This window comes from Leopardus geoffroyi, chromosome A3, assembly GCF_018350155.1.
Source record: "Leopardus geoffroyi isolate Oge1 chromosome A3, O.geoffroyi_Oge1_pat1.0, whole genome shotgun sequence".
NCBI lineage: Eukaryota > Metazoa > Chordata > Mammalia > Carnivora > Felidae > Leopardus > Leopardus geoffroyi.
In genome coordinates, this window is record NC_059336.1 from 128,497,170 (window position 1) to 128,509,982 (window position 12,813).

The window sequence follows — 12,813 nt, forward strand, 5'->3', positions numbered from 1 at the left end:
GCTGAGTGGGTAACACAGGGCAGGAGTACCTCACCTGGCCCTGGGGGTCAGAAAAGTTTTCCAAACAGAAGGGACATCTAGGTTAAGATTAAGAGTAGTGGCATTGGGAGGGATAGGGTTAGGAGGTGAGCAGGAGAAACACGAAACCATATGCTTGCGGGCCCAGAAGGAAGAGAACATGCCAGTTTGAGGAACGACGGGTTTTCTGGTACACAGAGGATGAGTGAAAAGTGGCAAGAGCTGAGGTTGGCAGGTGACCGGTGGCCGAACCATGCAGGGACTGTCGGTGGGGCGATGGCAAACTCCAGATGGCTTTAAGCAGGATCGGTCACGCTGACCTCTTGGGGCAAAGCTGAAGGTGAGAGATGATGGTGACCAGACCATTGTGCTGAGGATGGGCTCCACAGAAACACAGACTTCAGTCCAGTCTTCAGCCTCATCCATCCCACAGCTGCTAGAGAGAGAGATGTTTAGACACTCGTCCATCAATCACATCACTCTCCTGCTCCAAGTTCTTCGGTGGCTCCCATTGCCTATGGGATCGAGTACTCATTCTTTGCAACCAAGTTCTTGCAGAAGCCACTTTGCTTGTGTCTTCCTAGATGGCATCATCTCTCAGTATAGCTAGGCTCAAGCCTTGCTCTGGCCAACCTCAAACTGCTCACCCACGGCAAATCGGCTCCATTATCTCCTTCTTTAGGAGTTAAACCTTCTTTATTTCCCTCCAGGCTGGCTTCGTGCCTTCCCTCTGTGAGTACTTGTATCCTGGTCAGTGATCAGTCCAACTGGATGGGGAGCGTCCTGAGGACAGGAACCAAAGCATTCGTGTTGACATGCTCAGGACCCAGCACGGAGACTGAGAACACGTACACGTGCTCAGTAAGTATCTGTTGAAAGAAGCAATAGATGGATGAACGTCTATCTACACGTTCATGCATCTGGTTCCTCTCAACTAGAAAGACTTGTTTCCATCACTTCCTCTGGAAGGCTTAGCTGGTCTTCAAGGCTGTGTTAGAACCAACTATACTGCTACAATAAACAGCTCTCAGGAATCCCTTAGTTTTAAGAACAAGAAGTTCAGAGTGCCTGGGGAGCTCAGTCAGTTGAGTATCTGGCTCTCAGTGTCATGTGGTTATGATCTCACAGTTTGTGAGTTTGAACCCCACATCCAGCTGTGCACTTGCAAGTGTGGAGCCTGCTTGAGATCCTCTCTCTCCCTCTCTCTGCCCCTCCCCTGCTCGCTCGCTCTCTCTCTCTCTTTCAGAATAAATAAATAAACTTAAAAAAAAAAAAAAGAACAAGAAACCCATTCTTTTTTCATATAGTCCTGGACTGTGGGTGGAGTGGCTCAGATGGACAGTGGCTCTGGCCAATTCCATAAATCAGGAATACAGGCTGACTGAGGCTGGCCATTGTTCAGTATCTGAGCATCTCAAGATATATTTTGCCCCCATTCTGTTCTTCCCCACCCTTCCTCTAGAGGATCCAGGAATATGGGGAGAAAAATGTGAGTGTGTAGACATAGCAGACCATAAACTTCAAGTGTCCTGGGAAATAGATGTTTTTAGGGTAAAATGAAATATAGCCCTTTACTGTTTCCAAAAAGGCTTTCACATTCATGACCTCACTTGATCTTTTCGCTTGCCACTGACACGGCAGAGATCATATATTCCCTTGTTCCCTGTGCCTACGTTAGCTTCTCTCTTTTTCCTAATGACCAAGAAAACAGCCCATCCCTTTTTGGCTCCCTTCTGACTTTGCAATAGAGCAGGAGAAGAACACCAGAGCAGGAATCGGGAGAGCCAGCTGGCTAGCTGTCCGCTCACTCTGTGGTCTTAGGCAAGTCACTTCCCCTCTTTGGGTCTCACTTTCCCCAAACACAATGGGGAAGAGGTTGGGTAAAATGCCTTCTGGGGTGTCCAGCACCCCTCTTGCTCTGTGATCCTAGATAAGCAGCCGTCGCCCCTCTGCCCTGACCTCACCACCCATCTCAGCCCTGCAGGAGATCCAAGCATGGGCCCTTGCAGCCTGGGCCAGGGAGAAAGCGGTGAGGCCAGATAGCGAGGCAGGGGATTGGAGTGAGCCCTGGCCCCGTCATCCCGCCGCCGTGGGAAGTGGGTGTGTGCTTCTGAACCTTAGTCTTCTCTCTTGTAAGTGAAAATCCACCACCTGCCCCACAGTGCTATTGGGAATATCAAGTGAGGTCATGCATGTGAAAGCCTTCTTGGAAACAGTAAAGGGCTGTATTTCATCTTACCCTACAAACATGTATTTCCCAGAACTCTTGATGTTTTCTCATCTAACATGTCTATATAATCACATTTTTCTCCCCATATTCTCGGAGCTTCCAGAGGAAGGGTGGGGAATAACAGAATGGGGGCAAAAGAGATCTTGAGATACTCACCTCAGGCCAGCACACGCAAGTCTGTCCCACCTCTCCTTCCTGGGCACCTGCAAGACACCTGGGCTGGTAAATGAGGCCATGAGACCAGTCTAGCCAACAAAATGGTGGCAGGATGGTGACACGCGTCACTTCTGGGCTGTGGAATTTGAGGGCCGTTGTGCTGGGACGACTTTGGATGTCACATGTAGAGATGGTGGTGTCAGGGGACAGAGGGAGTCCGGCTCCCTGAGTCTTGAGTGCTCACATAATCAATCACCTAAGGTAGGACATTTTCGAGAATGAAGGAGAGGGGCCAATGTCATTAGGATCGGATAGCAGGCGTAAAGCAACATGGCCGCAGGCAACCTGCACATGTGGTCCTCCGACCTGAGTCACAGGGTAGAGGGGAGTCCCCGTCCTCCTGCACTGGACTCAGAGCAGACGATTTGTGTTATACTGTGCCACTGAATGCTTAAGGCTCGTCTACTGTGGCAGTCAGTGAATACTTACCCTGATTAATACATTCACACCATCAACTTCAGTTTTCACAAACATTCTGTGAGGCAGACATTACTTCCCCCAGATGACACAAAACCAACAGGAGGTTTGGTCAACTTGCCCAAGATCTTGTGCCAAGATCACACAGCCTGATTCCAAAGCTCATGCTCTTTTTTCCAATCCATGCCGTTGCCTTCCTTTCAGCAGAGCTAGACTCCCCAACTCCCAACAGACCCATAGAAGCCATGGTTTGAAAGTGACATGTCTTTACCCCCACCCCCTAGAGCCCCCAAGAAGCCAAGCTCCCTTGGTTTCTCCCTCCCTTGTCTCTGAAGGGAAGTACCCATATTTCATTTTTAAAAAAAGAAAGAAAAAGATCAAACACCCTCCACCGGTGACTTTAACTTATTTATGGGTTAGATTTTTTTTTTCCCCTGGATCATTTCCTTTCATTCCTGCCAGAACTCCTTGCCTGCAATCCTCCCAAGTTATTAATAAAAGAAGTCAAACGGTAGCGAGTGCAGGGGAACGTTCTTGGCTCCTGCTGATGTGTTTAGTTTGTGCTGGAAGCAGATGTTTTCACCCGGATCACAGACACTTGCCAGGCCTTCCACATCTGCCCTGTTCTCCGATGAGGACAAAAGGAATTCAGAAGACAAAGTCTATTTCCAGGCCAAATAAGAGAGAACAGAGGATAAGGATTGCCACTCACGTCACGTATGATACGCGCACAATGTCTACGGCTCTGTGCAGGACGCTAAGGACCCCAGGGTGGGCAGACCAGCCCCAGACGTTCACCCGATTGCCCCCCAACTATGCCTCACCTGGCCGAGATAGTCCAGAAATTTCTGACGTGGGCATGGTAGACGGCTGCTCAGGCCCACGGTGTGTCGCTCACCGTTCACAGCGCGGGCTAAGTCATTTTCGGTCTCTTCTGCCATTTTTTTTAGGAGTTCTGAATTCAACAAAACAAAACTTAGTGGAGACGTCTGGAATATACATCTAGGCCGAGGACACTTCACAGATCTTGTGAGTGAAGATTCCGGCCCCCGAAGGTAAAAACTAAGCAAGTAACACTCCTCAAGGTACTTAGTCGGGGCCATGACGGTCTCTCATCCCCTTGACCCCACCTCCAGTTAAGGCGCCAGTTAACACGCCGGATGAATTTTTCCTTGGTGTCTGAGTAGATGGCTCTCTCCCCCAGCAAAACCAAGCTGAAGCTTCCTCTCCCCATGACCATCTTCCATTCACCCTTCCTGAGCAGGAGGAAATCCTGGGACTGAGCCCAGCTGGGTCAAGAAGACCCAAGGGCCCAGCAGCCGAGGCAGAAGGCGGGTTGCCATGAGCTTCCAGAACAAGGCAAGAACAGTGAAACTCGAGAGCCAGGCAGTATCCATGGGGAGCCCGTTGACGGGAGAATCCAGGCCCAGGGCAAGTGGGCAGGCGCTGGGGACCCCAGCAGAGCAGGGGTGGGAGAGGAAGGAAGACTTTTGACGACAGTCACCTGCCCTGGCCAAACCGTAGCTGCTTTTTCTCGGGGAAGAGGTTTTCTGCTTTGTTGACTTCAAAAGGTGGCTGTGAGAATCAAATGAGACAATCAAGAGGAATGGCCGGGTGGCCTGTAGGTCTGTCCAAGCTCTACGGTAATTTTGCAAGTATTTGCGTGTTTCTGGGGAGGTGCGCCCAGGCCTCAGTCACTGGACCCTGCTGATGTGTTTAGTTTACGTGTGAGGCATGACCGCACATGCGCGCACACGGGTTTCTGTTCGGTTCTGGAGGGACTTCGGACTGGCAAGGGTCTGAGGGCTCGGGTCTGCATTCCTGTGGCGTTGCAGACTTGTCTCCGTGGAGGGGCACAGGCCCAGGCAGCCCTCCCTTGGGTCTTGGCTGGTAGTGGCCCCGAGGGGTGAGGCCGTGTGCCCAGGGTTTCTCTCTGGGGCCGGGTCTGGCTTGTGGCCCCGCTCCACCCCCCACCCCAGGAGCTGGTTCATTAGCATGCTGCCCCGTGGGGTCCCGTGATGGGGGCCACACAATGAGGCAGTCATGCTGGTGCCGCTGGCCTCTGGGTTCCAGGCCAAGGTCTGCTCTGTCACTGTGGGCCGCATTCATTCCAAAGGACACACAGCCCCCCCTGTCGCCCCCAACCCCCCGCCTCCGGAACCCGCCGTGGGTCGGGAAGGCTCCAGCCCAGTCTTACCCTGGGGGCAGCTGAGGGGCTGTGCCACGCGTCCTCATCAAACATTGCTCAGATTCTTGGGGGAGGAGGGGAGAGCACACTGGAGGCCTTGCCTCCACCCCTCTGGGTTTGCTCACTTCCTGACTCTTGATTCTGCTGGTGCCACCCAAGGCTGGCCTGTCGCCCTGGGCAGATAAGGAATAGCTCAAGGACAACAGTGCCCTTTCGGCCAGGTTCCGCTTTCTCCAGAGACCGCCGCTGTAGCCAAGGGACAGACGGTGGGAGTCCCAGATTTTCTGCCGACCCACCGGGCGACGTCGGCCCAACTGTTTGGTCTCTCTGAGCCTCAGTGTCCCCGTTTGTAATGTGAGGATATTTATTTCTGCCTCTTACGACTGTTGTGAAAATTAAATCCAATGAAGTGTGCAAAGCGTCACCACGCCCGGTGCGGAGTCAGTGCCCGTAAGGGATTGTGGAATTGACTCGATGAGGCGACCTCGGGCAGGGCATTTCATCTCTCTGGTCTGCTGTCCACCTGGGAAGTGAGGTGACCACCCCTGACCGCCCATCCCTAGGGGTGCTGTGGATGCAGCCGAAGGGACAGACGTGGAAACATGTTATGCACCAGAATCCTATTTTGGCTTTGTTCTATCCTCTGGGGTGCCAAGCAGTTGCCGATATGATCTCAGAGCCTTTGGCATTCACTACACGTGGGTGGGGGTAGGAGTGGGGATGGGAGGCCAGGGATGTGCCTCATGCCAAGGGCCACGCCAAACACGCGGTATAGACCTCAGCAGTTCCGACAGTCCCATCCGGTGGGTCTTCCCCTCAAAGTGCAATTTCCCAGGTTCATTGAACCCGCACAGACCCTTTCATGCATGTGTTTCTGATTCTGATTTCATGCGCTGACATCACTGAAACGGTATGCCCGGGGTTAGTCTCATGACCACCGAGCTGGGAGCGCAGGAATTTTGGTGCCAGAAAAATTGGATAATGTGGGACATACTGACTTTGCTCTCCAGTTTCCAAATCCTCCTGGGACACTTCTGAGCCTGCCGGAGGCTGTGGTCCTTGTCACTCACGTACAGGGAGGATCGGGCCGCCGTCCCGGTCACCAGGTACCTGGGCTCCCACCTGCACTGCCTCCTCGTCCAGGAAGCAGCCAGGACTTCACGGCTGGGGTCTCTGTCCGCGAAGCCCTTCCAAGACCTCTGGGTACTGCTTACATAGTCTTCCTGCCAATCCTGGGACAACCCTGGGATCAGGGAGGGTATTAGGGGCATTTGGAGGGACAATGTCCGGTCAGGAGTCCCAGCAACCTGCATCTGAGACCCGGCCTTGCTCCTTTGGGGATTTTCAGGGGGACGTTGGTCTCTTCTCTCTGTCACAGCATCCCAGTGGGGTTGCTCCAAGCGCTGAGCCCAGGCCGGGTGTCCCCCTAGGTGGCATGGTTACATGCATTTACCAATGGGTTTTTATTTTTGCATGCACGGCACCCAGCACACCGTCTAGAGGTCATAGCTGTGCTTGTGTCTAGGTCAGTCCGGTCTGTACTGAGCACCTGTTCTAGACTCTGCAGGCACCACCTGGGGAAGAAGAAGCCACCTGTTGTTGACCAGTAGGAGCAAGAGGGTGATGTGTGTTTACTCTGCTGACCCTAAAGTAAAACAGACCCAGGGCCAGAGCCATTGGCTGAGAGAGGGCAGCACTGGGTGCAGAGTTGCTGAGTGGGAAGCAGGCAGACTCTACCCGTCAGAGAGAGGACTTCAGAGAAGCGGGAAAGTCTAGGGTGAAAAGGAATTCCCAGCCAGAGGTAGAGGAAGGACAGCCTCAAAACACAGGTCCTTGGTGACTGTCCAGCTCACATTCCACCTGTGTCCGGGATATTCCAGGACACCCCTCATCCTCCAAGTCTCAGTCTGGACAAAGCTGTGTCTGACTCCTGCCCTCGGCAGCCTCGGAAGCCCCAGATGATCCCAGAAGCCCCTCTGCTATGACACTCGCGACCCTGTATTGCTATCATCTCCCTCTATCTTCCCAGGGATGAGTGTTCTTCGTGCTGGATGCCGAGGACGGACCCTCAAAGCTGGTAAGGAAGGGCCCCTCCGGAGTGGGAGATGGGGATTGAATGGCACAGAGATGGGAAAGTGAGGCAGGCAGCTTCGTGATGGGGGCAGGCCACGGACAACAGTATAGAGGGTATAGCTGGGGAGTGTGTGTGTGTGTGTATGTGTGTGTGTGTGAGTGTAATTTATTCATAGTGAGAGATAAGGCTGGAAGTATTCGGGCCAGATTGTGGGCGTCTTGAAGCTCAAACTTGGGAGGCTGGGCTTTTCCCCAGAAGTATCTGAATCAGCTTAGCATCCTTTACAAACACCTACTCACCATGTCTCCCTCCCTCCCTCCCTCCCTTCCTGCTTCTCTTCCATCCTTTCTCCATTTCTTCTTTCCTCCCTTCCACCAATATTTATTGAGGTTGCTACGTACAGACTATTCATTTGCAGATCAACCAGCTAAAAGCCTTAGGCTCAAAATGTTCACAGTCAAATGGAGAAAATACACAAAAACAAGTAAGACGGTGTGCCACATTCTGTCATAGAAGTAGATCTGGTGGCAGCTCAGAAGAAAGTGTGTAACCTCAGCCAGGTGGGGCATGAGTAATCCAGAAGGCTTCCTGGAGGAGGCCATGTCTAAGCTGAGATGGCAATAGTTGAGTTTTCAGCAGGCAGAGAGGAGACGCGGGAGAGCATTCCAGGCACAGCCGGATGAGTGTGCAGAGGCACAGGAGGGCGGAAGCAGGGAGTCGGGGTTACAATGACACACAGAGCCAGGGTGCGGGAGGGGGAGACCGACAAGACGTGGCAGGCGGACGGGCCGCAGCCTGAAGGGCCTCGTGTACCAGGCTAGTGAGCCGCGGGGACCGGGAGCCGCCTCAGGGCCTCAGGGGGAGCGGGTGATGCGGCTTCTCCTTGACCCCAGCCCAGCGTGGCTGCTGTGTGGGAATCGGGAGACCGGATATCTCGGTGGCCCAAGTATGTGCTGCTGGTGGCAGGCCCGCGGGTGGTGGCATGCTCGTGGACGGGAGGGTGGAAATGGCCACGTGGAACGGACCGAATGAAACGCACGGGCTGGGGGAGGAGGGGAGCAGCCGGAGCTCTGGTACACGCTGGGGGGTGCGCTGCCACAGCCCAGAATGAGCCCGAGGAGGGGGAGCGGACCACCCCCGGGTGACCCACACACCCCCCCCGCCCACGTGACAGAAGCGGGGCCACTGTCGCATGCCAGCTCCGTATCACTCTTCTGGGGCCAGGATGAGCCGATTCTTCTGACAAGGCTTCGTGTCTGAGCCTGGTACATCTTTGGGGACAGGGCTATTGGACCATTTGTTCATATCTATTTGGTACCCCTTGGCCCTCGGAGGCCTCACCCCCAGGGGGCTGCATCACAGGCAGGGGGTGGTCACACACCTGTGTGTGTTGGGCTCCGAGTGGCTGTGAGGCTCTCACGTCCGGCGTCTCCAGCCAGACCCCCAGCCAGGAGGGCAGAGGGCCGCCCTGGGATCTTGCACTTGGATGGGCAGGGGCCTCAGATTCCCTCCAGCACCCACCCTCCAGTTGACCGGGGCAATCGAGGAAGCCTTCCTTCACAAGGTGCTGTGGAAGCTGAGATTGGGGAGTGGCGGACACTTCTCAGCAGGGAAGGAAGGAGGAACAGCGGTGGCTCCGGTCAGGAAGTCAGTCTTATTGCATGAAAGTAGAAAGAGGGTCCGCTGCTTTTCCCACCTGTCAACACTGGCTGGGGGATGGGACAAAGCCAGGAGGAAAAAGGTCCTTGCACAACCCTTCTCTCTTCTTAGGGAGTCACCACAGAAGTGGGGTGCCCACAGAAGTGGGGAGCTCAGAGGTGGAGAGACCGCGGTGGCTGGGGCAGTCAGGGAAGGCTTCCTGGGGGAGAAGGGCTGGGAAGGGGAGGGAAAGGCTGTCCGGGCCTTGCAGAGCAGCAGAGAACAGGGCCCAAGCCTTCCACGATCCGTGAGCCCTGCGAGGTGGCCTTGGCGGCCAGGCTGAGGGCCTGCATGTACCCAGGGAGCCAAGGTCGGCCTCTCCATCCCCGGCTTTGTATTTCCAGCTCTGTGGTTTCCTAATTTATTTGGCTTGAAATTTGTGTCAAACTTTTTTTTCCAGGTGTAATTGAAACCAACCCTCTAAATGCTTGTTCATTCCTGAGGGAAATTAAAGGTGATTTCAAGCAGGAAGATCACAGATTTCAGAAAAAGGGCCTGGGGGGCTGCACCGTGGACTGGACGGCTGGGCTGCTGGAGCCCCGTTCGGGGAGATTAGCTGCAGCCGATTGCACTTTCCGGAGGGAGGGCCGGCCTCGTGGGGAGACCCCTGCCCTCCTGCCCCCTCTCCACTCGGCAGAGGTAAAGAGGCCCGCCAGCTTCAGGGCTTGCTGCCCGCGGCCCCCACCCCAGAAAGAGCCGAGGTGGAGTCAGGGATCAGAGCAGGCACCCAGCTCAGACCGGGCTCCCTGAAAGCCCCCCCCAGCCTGTGTGGTGGGGGGAGCCTGGGCCAGGAGGGCAGACAAGGGAGGAGGCCCAGCGAAAAGCCCCCTGGTAGCCTCATTCAGGTGTTGGGCGTTCTCAGACCAGTCTTCTCTAAACCTCTGTGCCTCAGTTTCCTCAGCTGTACAGAAAAAACGGAACCGGTACCCGAGAGCTGCGGGGCGGGTCGCATTAAATGCGGTGACGCCCGTGACGCCCTCAGGGTCCGGACCATTGGGGGAACAACAGATACTGATGGAATGTGAATTGGCATCCCAGCAGCTGAGGGAAAGAGCCCTTGATTAAACACAGGGACTCGGCCAGGACACTCATTTTCCGTAGAAGGTGAGGGCAGGCTCCACACGCGCCTTAGAAACAAAAGCTATCTTTTCCTCCCTTTCTGGCCCGGGGTGGGGGGGGGGGGGACATATTTTAAAAGGCTGCAACCTTTCCTGCATGGCGGGCACTGTGTGGGCCACACAAATGCCGAGCATCTGCTACTCACGACAGAAACGAGGACAGGTTGTCATCGCTCCTGTGTTACAGACAAGAAAAGTAAGATTCGGAAAAGCTGTGTTATTTGTTCCAGGGCACAGGCCAAGGGGTGGCAGTGCCTGTTCCCAGACCCTCGTTCCTGGCTGGCCTGGGAGGCTCGGGGACGCGTGGTCCTGACCCTCCTGTTCTGCACATGCCAGCAGCAGTGAGCTCGGCACCATCTAAAGGGATCCTCTGGCCCGAACGCCCCATGAAAAGGTGCCTCTGACCCCCAACCAACCTCAGCCTGCCCCTCTTGCCCCACCCCTCCTGGAGCCAGGTGTCCAGCACCAACATCCCTAGCCACGGTCCATCCTCCCCGCCTCCCGGCGGGCTCCTCTCAGATGGTTTTGGACGACATCTGTTTCCCCCAAGCCTGGAACCGTCCTCTGCGGGGAACCACACGAGGAGCAGGGGCAGCAGCTCAGTGGCCCGGACCTCAGAACCGGGCAGGATGTTGGTTTCTTAGATCTGAAAGGCCATGTGTGATTTCGGCATGCGTTCAGTGTCTTTAGGGCAGAAGTCCGGAAGCTGCAGGAAAGAAGGTTCCAGCTTGTCACAAAGGAGGCTTTTCCGGGGTCAGGGGGCTTGGATACGAAATTGGCTTCCTCGGGAGGAAGTGAGCTCTCTGCTGCCGGAGGTGTGCAAGCAGAAACTGGGCAGTCCCTTGGCAAGAGTGCCACAAAGGGGACTTGGGATTCAGCTGGGGGGTAACGGTGGTTGTCCCCCAGCCCCAGGGGACTCCGTTCCACCGGGGAGTCTCTTGCTTGCTCCTGGCCTGAAGCCCACGTGGGACTGTGCTCAGGCCTTTTTCTATTTGCCACGGGTTATTTCTGCGGAAACTCCCTCTGAGACCACGGTCTGTGCTCTGACAGGCTGCAGCCAGGCTGGGAGGAGGAACACTTGGGCTGCTAATCTCATCCAGCTGCCCCCACCGGCTCCCCAGTCCTGGTGCCGGTCCTCTCTCTGCGGGAAAGCCTCATCTGTCAAGCACGTGAATATGAACTTGGACTGAAAATACACTAAAGCTTCCTGCTTTCCCCGAACGCCCTGCGTGCCCATGAGAGCGCCTCCAGCTTGGTGCCCGGACCCAAGTCCGAGCTTCTCACCTCTGCATTTTTCTCCCCACGTGACCTTTGCCATGGGACTTAATCTCGCCGAACTCCACCTTCCTCTTCATCCCTAGAAAGGCTAAGTGATCTCAGGTAGGGGTGCTCAAGCTGCGGGAACACCGGAATTTTCTGGGGAGTCTTGTTAAAATGCTGACCCAGCAAGTCTTGGGTGCGGACCGAGGAGTCTGTATTTGTAACAAGCCCCCTGGTGATGTCCATGCTGCTGGCCAGGGAGTATCTGGGCTCCCTGGACAGGGACAGGGAAGAAGGTAAAGGAGAGGTTAAGAGCTGAGGGTCTGAACCACTGCACCTACCTATTAGCCATGTGACCTTGGAAAAACTCACTAAATTTACCATGCCTCAGTTTCCCCACTTGCGAAGCAGAGATCGTTCTTTTTTTTTTTTTTTAATTTTTTTTTTCAACGTTTATTTATTTTTGGGACAGAGAGAGACAGAGCATGAACGGGGGAGGGGCAGAGAGAGAGGGAGACACAGAATCGGAAACAGTCTCCAGGCTCTGAGCCATCAGCCCAGAGCCCGACGCGGGGCTCGAACCCACGGACCGCGAGATCGTGACCCGAGCTAAAGTCAGACGCTTAACCGACTGCGCCACCCAGGCGCCCCCAGAGATCGTTCTTAGTAACTAACCCCATAAGGTTTTTGTCAAGATTAAATGAGTTAACGCTGCCCCACAGGTCGTCCCATTGATCCCCCCTCCTTCTTCCCTCTTCCCATTCCTTTCTCACAGCTCCCAACACCTCTGCACACTCCTGAAATATCCTTGCATCCTAGATTGGAGTTCTGGAAGTATGGCCACTGAGCCCAGAGCAGGGCATGGGGCTTGAGCAGAAGCATCCGCAGGGTAAGAGCAGAGCCCGTGAGGGGCAGAGGTGCTGAGCCGGGCGGAGGGGGAGGTCCGGGAGAGGCGGTAGCAGGGCCTGGGCCACTACCCTTGTCGAGGAAGATGGCCTGGCTGTCCGGAGCTTCCATAGATGGGCGGTACCGACCATGTCAGCTCCCACTGGTCCCCTCAATCGATCACTGAGTTCCCAGTGGCGCCTGTCACTCTTCTCTGGTGCTTCCGACAGTCGCCAGGATGGAGTCGAGGTTCCGATCGGTCCCGGACCACACGGTGTCGGGTCACGGGGGCAGCTCGTGTCCACACCACAGTGTGACACGGAGCTGGGACAACAGACCGGGTGTGTGTGCACATCCTTGCCATATGGTTGTATGACCCTTCCTTGTACACTTTCTTTCGTACGTGGCACCCAGGACAGAGAGGAAAATAGGTGCTCCTGACCTCACCATCTTCCCAACGGGATCGGTACGATGGAAACAGAAACAGACCGTTTGATCACCCTAGGACAAGGGTGGCGAAGCTTTTCCTGTAAAGGAAATTTTAGCTTTGGGGACCATATGGTCTCTGAAGGAACTACTCAACTCTGGCACTGCAGTGTCAAAACAGCTGTAGAGAATATAGGTAAAAAAGTGAGCATGTCTATGTCCCAATAAAACTTTATTTACAAAACTAGGCAGTGGGCCAGATTTGGCCCTTGGGCTGTCGTTT

General features: G+C 54.9%; 2 long non-coding RNA genes across 2 annotated transcripts; one reads left to right on the forward strand and one right to left on the reverse strand.

The window, feature by feature from the left end:
* Positions 1 to 520: 520 nt before the first annotated feature.
* Positions 521 to 5,219, reverse strand: LOC123581548. Its single transcript, XR_006703811.1, has 3 exons — positions 5,079 to 5,219; positions 3,706 to 3,836; positions 521 to 887 (listed from the first exon to the last, which is right to left on the reverse strand). It is a non-coding gene; the product is annotated as an uncharacterized LOC123581548 (long non-coding RNA).
* Positions 5,220 to 5,900: 681 nt separating this feature from the next.
* LOC123581549 lies at positions 5,901 to 9,991 on the forward strand. The gene is made up of 3 exons (XR_006703812.1): positions 5,901 to 6,175; positions 7,099 to 7,146; positions 9,242 to 9,991. It is a non-coding gene; the product is annotated as an uncharacterized LOC123581549 (long non-coding RNA).
* The last annotated feature ends 2,822 nt before the right edge of the window (positions 9,992 to 12,813 follow it).